General features: G+C 44.3%; 1 long non-coding RNA gene across 1 annotated transcript; it reads right to left on the bottom strand.

Annotated features, from left to right (window-relative positions):
- Nucleotides 1-3516: 3516 nt before the first annotated feature.
- LOC127904865 (uncharacterized) lies at nucleotides 3517-6125 on the bottom strand. Its single transcript, XR_008058287.1, has 3 exons — nucleotides 6102-6125; nucleotides 4612-4668; nucleotides 3517-3780 (listed from the first exon to the last, which is right to left on the bottom strand). It is a non-coding gene; the product is annotated as an uncharacterized LOC127904865 (long non-coding RNA).
- Between the last annotated feature and the right edge of the window lie 6078 nt (nucleotides 6126-12203).

Genomic DNA, 12203 nt, shown 5'->3' with positions numbered 1-12203 from the left:
TTCTATGGTGCAATCATAATCCTTAATAAGCTCTATCCACCTTCTTTGCCGCATGTTCAACTCCTTTTGCGACATCAGATACTTCAGGCTCTTATGATCAGTAAAAATTTGGGTTCGAGACCCATACAAATAGTGTCTCCATATCCTCAAGGCAAATACTACAGCTGCCAACTCCAGGTCGTGCACCGGGTAGTTCACCTCATGAGTCTTTAATTGCCTTGATGCATAGGCGATCACCTTCCCATGTTGCATCAAAACACACCCCAATCCCTTCCCCGAGGCATCACTATATACCACAAAACCCTCGGTCCCTGAGGGGAGAGTTAAGACTGGAGCAGTGGTGAGCCTCCTCTTCAATTCTTGGAAGCTTGCCTCACATTCTTCCGACCACACCCACTTCTTATCCTTCCTAGTTAGCTGGGTCAAAGGGGTTGCAATCAGGGAAAAACCTTCGATAAATCTCCGATAGTATCCTGCAAGTCCCAGGAAACTACGTATTTCAGTGACCGAAGTCGGTCTTTCCCATTTCAAGACTGCTTCGACTTTTTGAGGGTCGACAAAAACACCTTCGGCTGAAATGACATGTCCCAAAAACGTCACTCTTTTCAGCCAAAATTCACATTTACTCAATTTTGCATATAACTGGTGATCTCTCAAGGTTTGTAAGGTTTGTCTCAAGTGTTCTTCGTGCTCCTTGAAAGAATTCGAGTACACCAGTATATCATCAATGAATACCACCACAAACTTATCCAGGTATGGTTGGAAAACCCGATTCATCAAATCCATGAAGAGGGCTGGGGCGTTCGTCAACCCGAACGGTAACACCAAAAATTCATAGTGTCCGTAACGAGTTCTAAATGCGGTCTTTGCTACATCCGCTTCTTTAATCTTCATCTGATAGTACCCTGATCTCAGATCTATCTTCGAAAATGCCCTCGCTCCCTTTAATTGGTCGAACAAATCATCTATCCGAGGTAACGGATACTTGTTTTTCATTGTTATTTTGTTCAACTGTCGATAGTCAATACAAAGCCTATGGGTTCCATCTTTCTTTCTTACAAATAGGACCGGTGCTCCCCAAGGAGAATTACTGGGCCGTATGAACCCCTTATCTAATAATTCATGTAATTGAGTCTTTAACTCGTTCAGTTCTGCTGGAGCCATCCGATACGGTTGTTGGGCTATGGGTGGGACTCCAGGAAAAGTGTCTATAGACACCTCTACCTCTCGCTCCGGGGGTAGTCCTGGTAGTTCTTCTGGAAACACATCTGGGAAATCCTTCACCACAGGAATATCCTTCAATCGTGGACCTTCATCATCAGAGTTTAAGATGTATGCGAGGTATCCCATACATCCCTTTCTTAAAAGTTTTTGGGCTGTTACCACCGATATTAAAGCATTCAGTTTGGGAAATATCTCTCCTTCAAAAGTCATTTTCTCGCCCTTAGGTGTTTGAAAAGTAACAGTTTTAGCATAACAATCTATTAGTGCCTTGTATTTACTCAACCAATCCATGCCTAGTATTATGTCAAAATCATGCAGCTCTAAGGGAATCAAGTCTACTTCTGTTTCATACCCGGATAAACTAACCCCCACATCCACATATACAATATTTGTTTCAACCATGTTTCCCATTGGAGTTCCAATTACAAACCCCTTCTCTACTATTTCTACTTCCTTTCTTAATTTAGTGACACTTCTCTTAGCAATGAATGAGTGGGTGGCACCCGGATCAAACAATACATGCATATTAAAATCATTCAACAGTAGTGTACCTGCCACCACATCCGATGCAGCCCTGGCCTCCTCCTGTGTCAGGTGGAAGACCCTCCCTGGGGTCCGATCATTTTGTGCCCTCGGCTTCCCTCGACTGGAGTTTGCCCCTGATTGAGAAGATCTCACTGGCCTATTAACGGTGACTGACTGCTGGTGGCTCTGACTGGGCTGTCTATAGCTCTGTACTGTCCGGTGTTTCTTTTGGGGCAATCCCTCTTGTAATGACCTTTCCCACCACAGTAATGACACCCTTGGCTAAGATACTGGCAGTTCCTCCACCTATGACCCTCTCCTCTGCACACAAAGCATCGCCCAGGGGAAACTGAGCAGTCCCCAGGGTGTTTTTGTCCACATTTTACACAAAAAGGATAGTCAACTCCCCTGCGGTCACCGGTCCCAGTTGAAGAGTTTGCCCTCGAGTGCGACTGTCCCGCCATCATTCTCCCACTTGACTGTTGGTGAGGCGGTAATATCAAACTCCCCTTCTTCCCGTGCTGCTCAAACACTCCACTTTTTCCTTTCTTCGGGTGCGGTGGTCTGCCGCTGAAATAGTCCCCATCTCTCTTTTTGCTTATACTCTGATACCCCCCTTGGCTTTCTCCAATACATGCCTCCAGAGCTTGTGCAGCCTCAATCAACTCCCTCACCGATTTAAATCGCAAGGCGATCAATCCTTGTCTCAAATCCTGTCGTAAACCATCTCTCAACTTTTCAATCATATGTTCCTCTGTCGGCACATAATGTGGGGCGAACAATGAGAGGTCATGGAATCTCCTTTCGTACTCCAATACTGACATATCACCCTGTCTTAATGCTAAGAACTCTTGTTCTTTCACCTTGCGATGATACTTGGAATAAAACTGATTCTCAAACTCTGTCTTGAAATCACTCCAAGTTAGGGTCTCAGTCGCACGCCTCAGCTGAACTGTTTCCCACCATGTCATGGCCCTATCAGATAGTAATTGGGATGCACAATTTACCCTCAAACCCTCGGGTATGCTTATTTGAATCATTGTCTTTTCTACCTTCCTGATCCATCTTCCAGCTATCTCTGCATCTTGTTCCCCCATATACGGTTCACAACCCATTTCCCTCATACTCTTGACTAGTCGCACCAGTGGTACCACATTATCCATGGTCATGCTGGTCGTAGGGGCTGCTGGTGGAATCTGCGTGGTGGGGGTTGTTTGTGCTGCTGAACTAGCCATGCCTTCCATCACTGCTTTAACTATTTGTACAAGGAGTCCTGCATCTACATATTGTGGGGGCACACCAGTTGGAACAGTAGATGGCTGTGCTTCTGATCTTTCTCGCTGCTCCGTTGCGACTGGGGGTGTTCCCTCTGTCTGATGAGACCTCGGGCCTTCTCCTGCCACCGTATCTTCCCCCTGCAAAGTTTCGGGCGGTATTATCGGAGCATGAGATGCCGTATCATCTAAGGGATCTTCGTCTTGCCAACCTTGGGCACCTCGGTTCATGCCCCTCCTTTCTAAGGAGGGTGGCTCAGTTCGTGTCCCTTGTCGGGTGCGTACCATCCTGAAATTCATCGCAACAACACATTTATTAATGATCCTCAGGATCCATACCAAGTGCTCTGATACCAACTGTAACAACCCGGCTTTCTAAGCCCAAAACAATAGTAAATTTTTTTTATATATATATCACATGGTGCCGGTAATCAAAGAACTTGAATCCTCACAACATCAAAATACAATCCATACAATCAACAGTTCATTCAAAAGCGAATCTTACACAAACACATAATATTAAGGTTGCATGATTTGAAGTTCATATTAAAAATATATATACATGGACATTAGTTTGCACTCTTATACTTCTAATAGCCATCACAATTTTTAAACAAAAAGGATCTAATAAAAGTTATACATTCAGTACATTGATCCCTACAAAATACATTGTGATTTAGAATGCATCTACTTAATTCCTTGCAAAAGTAGGTTCCCGTGTATCGGGTATCCTAGACATCTCGTTGGTGTGACGTCCCTGCAGCAGTACAAAACATTTAAGAGAAAACAAATACTTAATAATAATAATAATGGTAACTAACGGCCTAGCAATTAAATAAGCATTAACATTTATAATTTCTTCATGTATTTGATGTAACAATTAGTAGTACATATAGATACACAAGTTTTCAAATGCCATTCGCCAAAACTAGTCGTTTATTTGTCCCGGATTCCATAGCGATAGCTGCGTCGCTGCCAATCCTAAAATCGGCAGCCGAAACTACATCGCTGTCGATCAAGGAATCGGCAGCAAAACTGGATCGCTGCCGATGTCTGTATCGGCAGCGAAGACTGCATCGCTGCCGATCCAGAATCGGCAGCGAATACTGTGTCGCTGCCGATCCAGAATCGGCAGCGGAACTGCGTCGCTGCCGATCCACAATCGGCAGCGAAATCATCCCTTTTTAACCCGGCCATCCTTTCGGACGCCATTAGCCAAAGCTAATCATTCTTTGTCCCGGCCATCCATTCGGATGCCATTAGCCGAAGCTAATCACTCTTTGTCCCGGCCATCCGTTTGGATGCCATTAGCCGAAGCTAATCAGTCCTTCATCCCGGCCATCCATTCGGACGCCATTAGCCAAAGCTAATCATTCTTTGTCCCGGCCATCCGTTTGGATGCCATTAGCCGAAGCTAATCAGTCTTTTGTCCCGGCCATCCATTCGGATGCCATTAGCCGAAGCTAATCACTCTTTTATCAACAATTAAGCGTTCGACAATTTAATATCGGTTCTAACAATATGGTAGTACTCAAGTTAAAATATTCCAAGATTCAACGTATGAAAAAGAAAGGTGCAAGTCACCTACCTGCTCCACCTGTGGGTCGTTCCTGTCTTGATGATGGTCCAATCCCGACCGCACCACCTAAGACATCAATGGTCACAAATCAGCACAGTTGTATTTATTTTATTTTTGAATCACATTCATCATCACACTTATTTCAATAGTTCATATGTTCACATTCAAGTGTTCCCTATTTTACACCATCATATCATGAAATTGTTATTAGCAATTAAGTCATTCCTGCCTAGGAGGCTTATTGTAGGAATCGGCAGCGAGAACTGGTTCGTTGCAGGCTGCCCAATTCGGCAGCGAGAACTGGTTCGCCGCAGGCTGCCAGTTCGGCAGCGAGAACTGCACCGCTGTTGGCGCCACAGTTTCGCTGCACAACGCACAACTCGGCAGCGAATATCACTTCGCTGCAGGAGGTTCAGCTGCGGCAGCGGAACAGAATTTCGCTGCGCAACACACAAATCGGCAGCGAATATCAAATCGCTGCAGGAGGTTCAGTTGCGTCAGCGAAACAGAATTTCGCTGCGCAACACACAAATCGGCAGCGAATATTAAATCGCTGCAGCAGGTTCAGTTGCGGCAGCGAAACAGAATTTCGCTGCGCAACACACAATTCGGCAGCGAATATCAAATCGCTGCAGGAGGTTCAGTTGCGTCAGCGAAACAGAATTTCGCTGCGCAACACACAAATCGGCAGCGAATATCAAATCGCTGCAGGAGGTTCAGTTGCGGCAGCGAAACAGAATTTCGCTGCGCAACACACAATTCGGCAGCGAATATCAAATCGCTGCAGGAGGTTCAGTTGCGTCAGCGAAACAGAATTTTGCTGCGCAACACACAAATCGGCAGCGAATATCAAATCGCTGCAGGAGGTTCAGTTGCGGCAGCGAAACAGAATTTCGCTGCGCAACACACAAATCGGCAGCGAATATTAATTCGCTGCAGCAGGTTCAGTTGTGGCAGCGAAACAGAATTTCGCTGCGCAACACACAAATCGGCAGCGAATATCAAATCGCTGCAGGAGGTTCAGTTGCGTCAGCGAAACAGAATTTCGCTGCGCAACACACAAATCGGCAGCGAATATCAAATCGCTGCAGGAGGTTCAGTTGCGTCAGCGAAACAGAATTTCGCTGCGCAACACACAAATCGGCAGCATCAATTTCAGCACAATCATCACAGGAGAACACATTAATTCCAGCAACAAACATCACAGCAGAACACATTAATTCCAGCAACAATCATCACAGCAGAACACATTAAGTCCAGCAACAACATCACAGCAGAACACATTAATTACCCCCTAGTTAAAGCCAGCCCTCTACCATGATTTGTTAGATGTTCTGAAATTGACTTTATTTCACTTTTGTTTGCTTGTTCTCTTGGTTAATTTCAGCTTCTTTCACAGCTGGCTTAGGTCTTAGATCAATTCTTTTCTTAGGGTTTTTCTTCTTCATTTTCGTTTTTGATCTTACGGGGGAGAGGAAGAGAGTTTTAATGACCCATACCTTCTGAATTTAACTAAGTTTGAGGAAGGTTTAACACTATTCAGCTGCTGGTTCTCCTCCTTCTTCTTCCTCACGTTTTCCAGCTCTCTTTTTCCTCTCCTCTATGCAGCTGCCCACTCCTCTCTCAAGGTCTCATCTCTCCCTCACAAGTTCACAAAGTAATCTCTACTGGTCTGATTCACGTTTCTGTTGTGAAAGGGGAAGGGAAGAACGGCATGCAGCTGCTGGATTTGGAAGAAGATGGGTCATTCTCTCTCCCCTCTTTGTATTTATACTACCCATCCAATGAAATGGGTTGTTTGGGGGTTGGTTTAGGTGTGTCCTTATCCTTGTTTAGTTTATCTAAAATCAGTTTTACCCCTCCCTCCCAGCTCTGCGTCACTGTTCATTGAGAAATCGGCAGCGAAAACTGCATCGCTGCCGATTTCTGCATCGGCAGCGAAAACTGCGTCGCTGCCGAGTTCTGCATCGGCAGCGAAAACTGCGTCGCTGCCGATCAAGAAATGGGCAGCGAAAACTGTGTCGCTACCGATATCTGTATCGGTAGTGAAGGCTGCGTCGCTGCCAAGTCCAGAATCGGCAGCAAAAACTGCATCGCTGCCGATTTCTGCATCGGCAGCGAAAACTGCGTCGCTGCCAAGTCCAGAATCGGCAGCGAAAACTGCATCGCTGCCCAGTCCAGAATCGGCAGCGAAAACTGCATCGCTGCCCAGTCCAGAATCGGCAGCGAAAACTGCGTCGCTGCCGATTTCTGCATCGGCAGCGAAAACTGCATTCATCATCATCTCTCTCTCTCTAAATATATATATATATATATATTCCTTTGGGTGTTTACAACGTTGATCTTATAAAGTCTGGAATGAAGGTTGATAGTGGCAGAGGGAACGGTTATTAATAGTTTGAATAAGGAAGAGATTTTTAAATAAAAAAAAAAACTAGAAGGGAGAAGTAAATGAAATATGAATGCATGTTACCCTGTTGAAATTATTAGATATTCATATTGTTATATTTATGGAAATATTTCACCTTGCAATAATATGTATTTTGTTTCAGGATCATCGCATGCACGACAAGAGTAGAATCCTAGCTTATGTTTCTTTTTTGAAGTCTAGGTCCTAGGGAGTATACCCTTGTATTTTGTAAACATGAAAATGGTTGTATAACTTAATTTGTATAATAAATGTTTAAACTTGATTGGATGAATTTAACGTTGTAGTTTATATAACTATATTTCATGTCTATTTATATTTATTTAAATTATCCATCCATAATGATATTTTTGTTATATAATGCATATCATAAATATTATGGTTGATAGGTGTGAGTATAATTGTGGAATTGAAACCCAGGATGATTGGGTCGGGAATTAAGTTATGAGATGCGAACTGTTAGAAGTGTAAACAGGTTACATGTCGGTAACTTGGGACCTTCCGGTATAGGGGGGACTCTGTCGAAATTCTGGTAGATGTTAATACGAAGACCATGAATATGTATATATATAAAAAAAATTAACTACTCTGTTTTTCTATTGACATGAGATTGTGGTTTTATCCCGGAAATGGGGGATGTTACATTTTGGTATCAGAGCTCAAGTTGCTATTCCGGGGATAGGAATGATTATATGGTTTTGGAATGTGTTTCAGGATGGTGAGAACAAGGCAAGGAGCCAGGACTGATCCATCCCCAGTTCGGGGAAGTGGCCAGAGTATTCGTAATGAAAGTGATCCAGACTGGGATCCCTTGGCAGACACCTCCTCTCATATACCTGCAGCATCAGTGTACTCAGAAGGGGGCGAGTTAGTGAGACTTCGAGATGATTCATCGTTCCGTCAGGCAGATGTATCCATGCCCGAGGGATCAGACAGACAGGGGGGAGATAATATACCTCCACCAGCGGCACCAGTAGCTGAATCAAACCTATTTTTGGATCCTACTTTTATAGAACATATAGTGAGAGCTGTGGCAGCAGGAATGGTAGCGGGGGCCTCCAATACGACTCCTAGATTAGGGGGAATAGTCACCATAGTGCAATGGGTGAAGGGTATGAGAGAGATGGGTTGTATGACTTACCAGGGTGAAGAGGATGCTGAGGTTGCTGGGCATTGGCTGAGGAAAGTGGAAAGAGTTATAAATCAGATGCAGGTGCCAGAGGAGCTACGGGTGGATTGTGTGACTCAGCTATTGGTTGAAGGTGCCCACTCTTGGTGGGAGACCATTAGAGAAAGGAGATCAGGGGAGGTATTGAGATGGAGGGATTTTCGTGAAGAGTTTGAGGAGAGGTACTATTCTTGGGAGCATAAGAGGGAGAAAGAACAGGAGTTCTTGGAATTGAAGTAGAGAGATTTGACAGTGCTGGAGTATGAGAGGAGATTTCAGGATTTAGCAGTTTTTGCCTCCACTTACCTTCCCACAGAGCGCCACAGGGTGGAGAGGTTCCGTGATGGACTGAGGTGGGAATTGAGGATGATATTGATAGCCATGCAGTTTCAGTCGGTACGGGAATTGGTACGTGCTGCTCAGGGTATGGAGAGGGTAATAAAGGATACCCCGAAGCCAGTGGTCGAGCAGAGCCAGGCAATGGGAGCTAAGAGGAGAGATTTTGAGTTTATAACTGGGAGACCTCCTCTCCCAAAGAAGGGGAAGAGCGGGCCATCATCAGGACAGTTCCAGAGAAGGGGTGGGAGTTTCACCCCAGGAGGGAGCTCAGGAGGATCTAGACAAGTCAGTGGAAGAGAAGCTTGGGGAGGACAGTCTAGACAGGGAGTCAAAACTGCTGGAGGGTCTACAGAGCAAAAGGGACCAGTATATCCCTTTTGTCAGAGGTGTGAGCAGCGACACCGGGGAGATTGCTCTGCGATGCCGGGGAGATGTTATATCTGTAGAAGTGAGGGGCATCGATGGAGAGAGTGCCCGCATGTAGGAAGAGGTTGTTACTATTGTGGGGACACGAGTCACCGAAAGAAGGATTGTCCTCGTAGAACTACCGAGGGAGCCCATGGTCAGAGGATTGAGGTTCAGAGCCAACAGCAATCGGTGACAGTCAATCGTCCTATCAGGCCTACCCAGTCAGGCACGAGTGCTACACGCGGGAGGCCTAGAAATCAGGAGGGAAGGACTCAGGGTCGGGTATATCACATGACCTACGAGGATGTGGGAGCTGTACCTGATGTGGTGGCAGGTACTTTACAGTTAGATACAATGCAAGTTTATGTTTTAATTGATCCTGGAGCTAGTCATTCCTTTGTATCTTATAGAATTGTGAATAACTTGCATGTGTTATCTAGTAACTTGGGAGTAGGGGTGACGATTAGTACACCTTTGGGAGAGAATATACATATTGATGATATTTATAGAGGGGTAAAACTATATATTGAAGGATTAGAGTTGAGGGCAGATCTTATGCCGTTAGAGTTATATGATTTTGATGTGATTCTAGGCATGGATTGGTTAAGTAAACATAAGGCACAAGTGGATTGTTTCACCAAGATGGTGACAATCCAAGGAATAGGTGATAAAAGAGTAGTGTTTAAAGGGGAAAGAAAGGTAATTCCAAGTTGTGTAATCTCAGTCTTGGTGGCTAGAAAATTACTGAGGAAAGGTTGTTCTGCTTGGTTAGCCCATGTAAGAGAGTTGGAAAAGGGTAGCATAGGTTTGGCTAGTATTCCTGTTGTGAGGGAGTTTCAAGATGTATTCCCAGAAGAGTTGCCTGGATTACCTCTAGTTAGAGAAATTGAAGTTTCCATAGAAACTATTCCAGGAGTTTCTCCTATAGCCCAGTCTCCTTATAGGATGGCACCTATGGAATTGGCGGAACTGAAGGTCCAGCTTCAGGAATTGTTAGATAAAGGCTTCATCCGGCCTAGTAACTCACCCTGGGGAGCTCCGGTATTGTTTGTAAAGAAGAAGGATGGCACCCTTCGTTTGTGCATTGATTATCGTCAATTGAATAAAGTGACGGTGAAGAACAGGTACCCACTTCCACGAATATATGACTTGTTTGATCAGTTGAAGGGTGCTAGGGTATTTTCTAAGATAGATCTGAGATCTGGATATCACCAGTTGAGAATCAAGGAACAAGACATACAAAAGACTGCCTTCCGAACCCGTTATGGGCATTACGAGTTTTCGGTGATGCCATTTGGGTTAACCAATGCTCCGGCCATGTTTATGGACTTGATGAATCGGGTGTTTCGGCATTACCTGGACCAATATGTGGTTGTATTTATTGACGATATTTTGGTGTATTCAAACTCTTATTTGGAGCATGAACAACATCTAAGGGTTGTGCTATAGACTTTAAGGGAAAATCAATTATATGCAAAACTGGATAAGTGTGAGTTCTGGCTCGAGGAAGTGGTATTTTTGGGCCATGTAATATCCGCAGAAGGAATATTTGTAGATCCAAGAAAGGTTGAGGCCGTGTTAAAATGGGAAAGGCCTACCAACGTGACAGAAATCCGGAGTTTCTTAGGTCTTGCTGGATATTACCGAAGGTTTATTGAAGGATTCTCCACCATAGCATCACCTTTAACTAAGCTGACCCGCAAGGAAGTCCGGTTTGTTTGGTTGGAAGAGTGAAGCAAGCTTTCAAGAACTGAAGGAGAGACTCACTTCTGCTCCTGTGTTGGCCCTTCCATCAGGGACAGAAGGGTTTGTGGTATATAGTGATGCCTCAAAAAGGGGTCTGGGATGTGTATTGATGCAAAATGGGTGTGTCATTGCTTATGCATCAAGACAGTTAAAGTCGCATGAGGTGAATTACCCGGTTCATGACCTAGAACTTGCAGCGGTGGTGTTTGCCTTGAGAGTATGGAGACATTATTTATATGGGACACAAGTTCAAATCTTTACAGACCATAAAAGTTTGAAGTATTTGATGTCACAGAAGGAGTTAAACATGCGGCAGAGAAGATGGGTAGAGTTAATAAAAGATTACGATTGTGTTATTGATTACCATCCTGGTAAGGCTAATGTAGTAGTCGATGCCTTGAGTAGGAAGGGAAAAACAGTGATGAATGATATGGAGCTTAAGGAACAATAAAGTATAGTGGAATTAAAGAAAATGGGCTTGCGGCTAAGTGTAGGGCCCGAAGGATCACTGTTAGCTCAGTTAAAGATCCGATCTGTGCTTCGAGACAGGGTCTTGGTGGCTCAACAAGCAGATGGCAAAGTAAAAGAGATCAAGGAGAGGGTAAACAAGGGTATAAAGACATCATTTCAATTGTTATCCGATGGGCTAATAGCTATGGGTAAGCGAATTTATTTGCCTGAGGATAAGATTTTGAAAGATGAAGTGTTAAGAGAAGCTCATGAATCTCGATTTGCTACTCATCCTGGGAGTACAAAGATGTATAGGGATTTAAAGGAAAACTACTGGTGGCCAAATATGAAGAGGGAAATAGCAGAATTTGTGTCGAATTGTGGGATCTGTCAACAAGTAAAGATAGAACACCAGAAACCTGCAGGGGAATTACAGTCATTTTATGACGGTAATGGGAGGATATTTCTATGGATTTTATGACGGGATTACCCAGGGGAAAGAAGGGGAATGATGCCATATGGGTAGTTGTGGATCGACTAACAAAATCTGCTTTGTTTTTGCCAATGAAGAAGACTGATTCGGTGGATAAGTTGGCAAAATTGTATGTAAATGAAGTAATCAGACTTCACGGAGTGCCGGTTTCAATTATATCGGATCGGGATCCAAGGTTCACATCAAGATTGTGGCCTAGCTTACAAAGGGCAATGGGGACAAAGTTGAATCTGAGCACGGCATTTCATCCTCAGACAGATGGTCAATCTGAAAGGACCATCCAAACTCTTGAGGATCTCTTGAGGTCATGTGTGCTGGAGTTTGGAGGGAATTGGGAGGATCTCCTGCCATTGGTGGAGTTTGCTTATAATAATAGCCATCAAACTACTATTGGTATGGCTCCATATGAAGCATTGTATGGGAGGAAATGTCGTACCCCAATTTGTTGGGAAGAAGTAGGAGAAAGGAAGCTTTTGGGACCTGAGATGGTGCAACTGACAACTGACAAGGTGAGGGTGATCAAAAAGAGAATGAAGGAAGCCCAGGATAGACAAAAAAGTTACGCAGAT

This window comes from Populus trichocarpa, unplaced genomic scaffold (genome assembly GCF_000002775.5).
Source record: "Populus trichocarpa isolate Nisqually-1 unplaced genomic scaffold, P.trichocarpa_v4.1 scaffold_522, whole genome shotgun sequence".
NCBI classification, from domain to species: Eukaryota; Viridiplantae; Streptophyta; class Magnoliopsida; order Malpighiales; family Salicaceae; genus Populus; species Populus trichocarpa.
The sequence above is the reverse complement of the archived record's forward strand: the minus strand, read 5'-3'. Positions and strand labels throughout refer to the sequence as shown.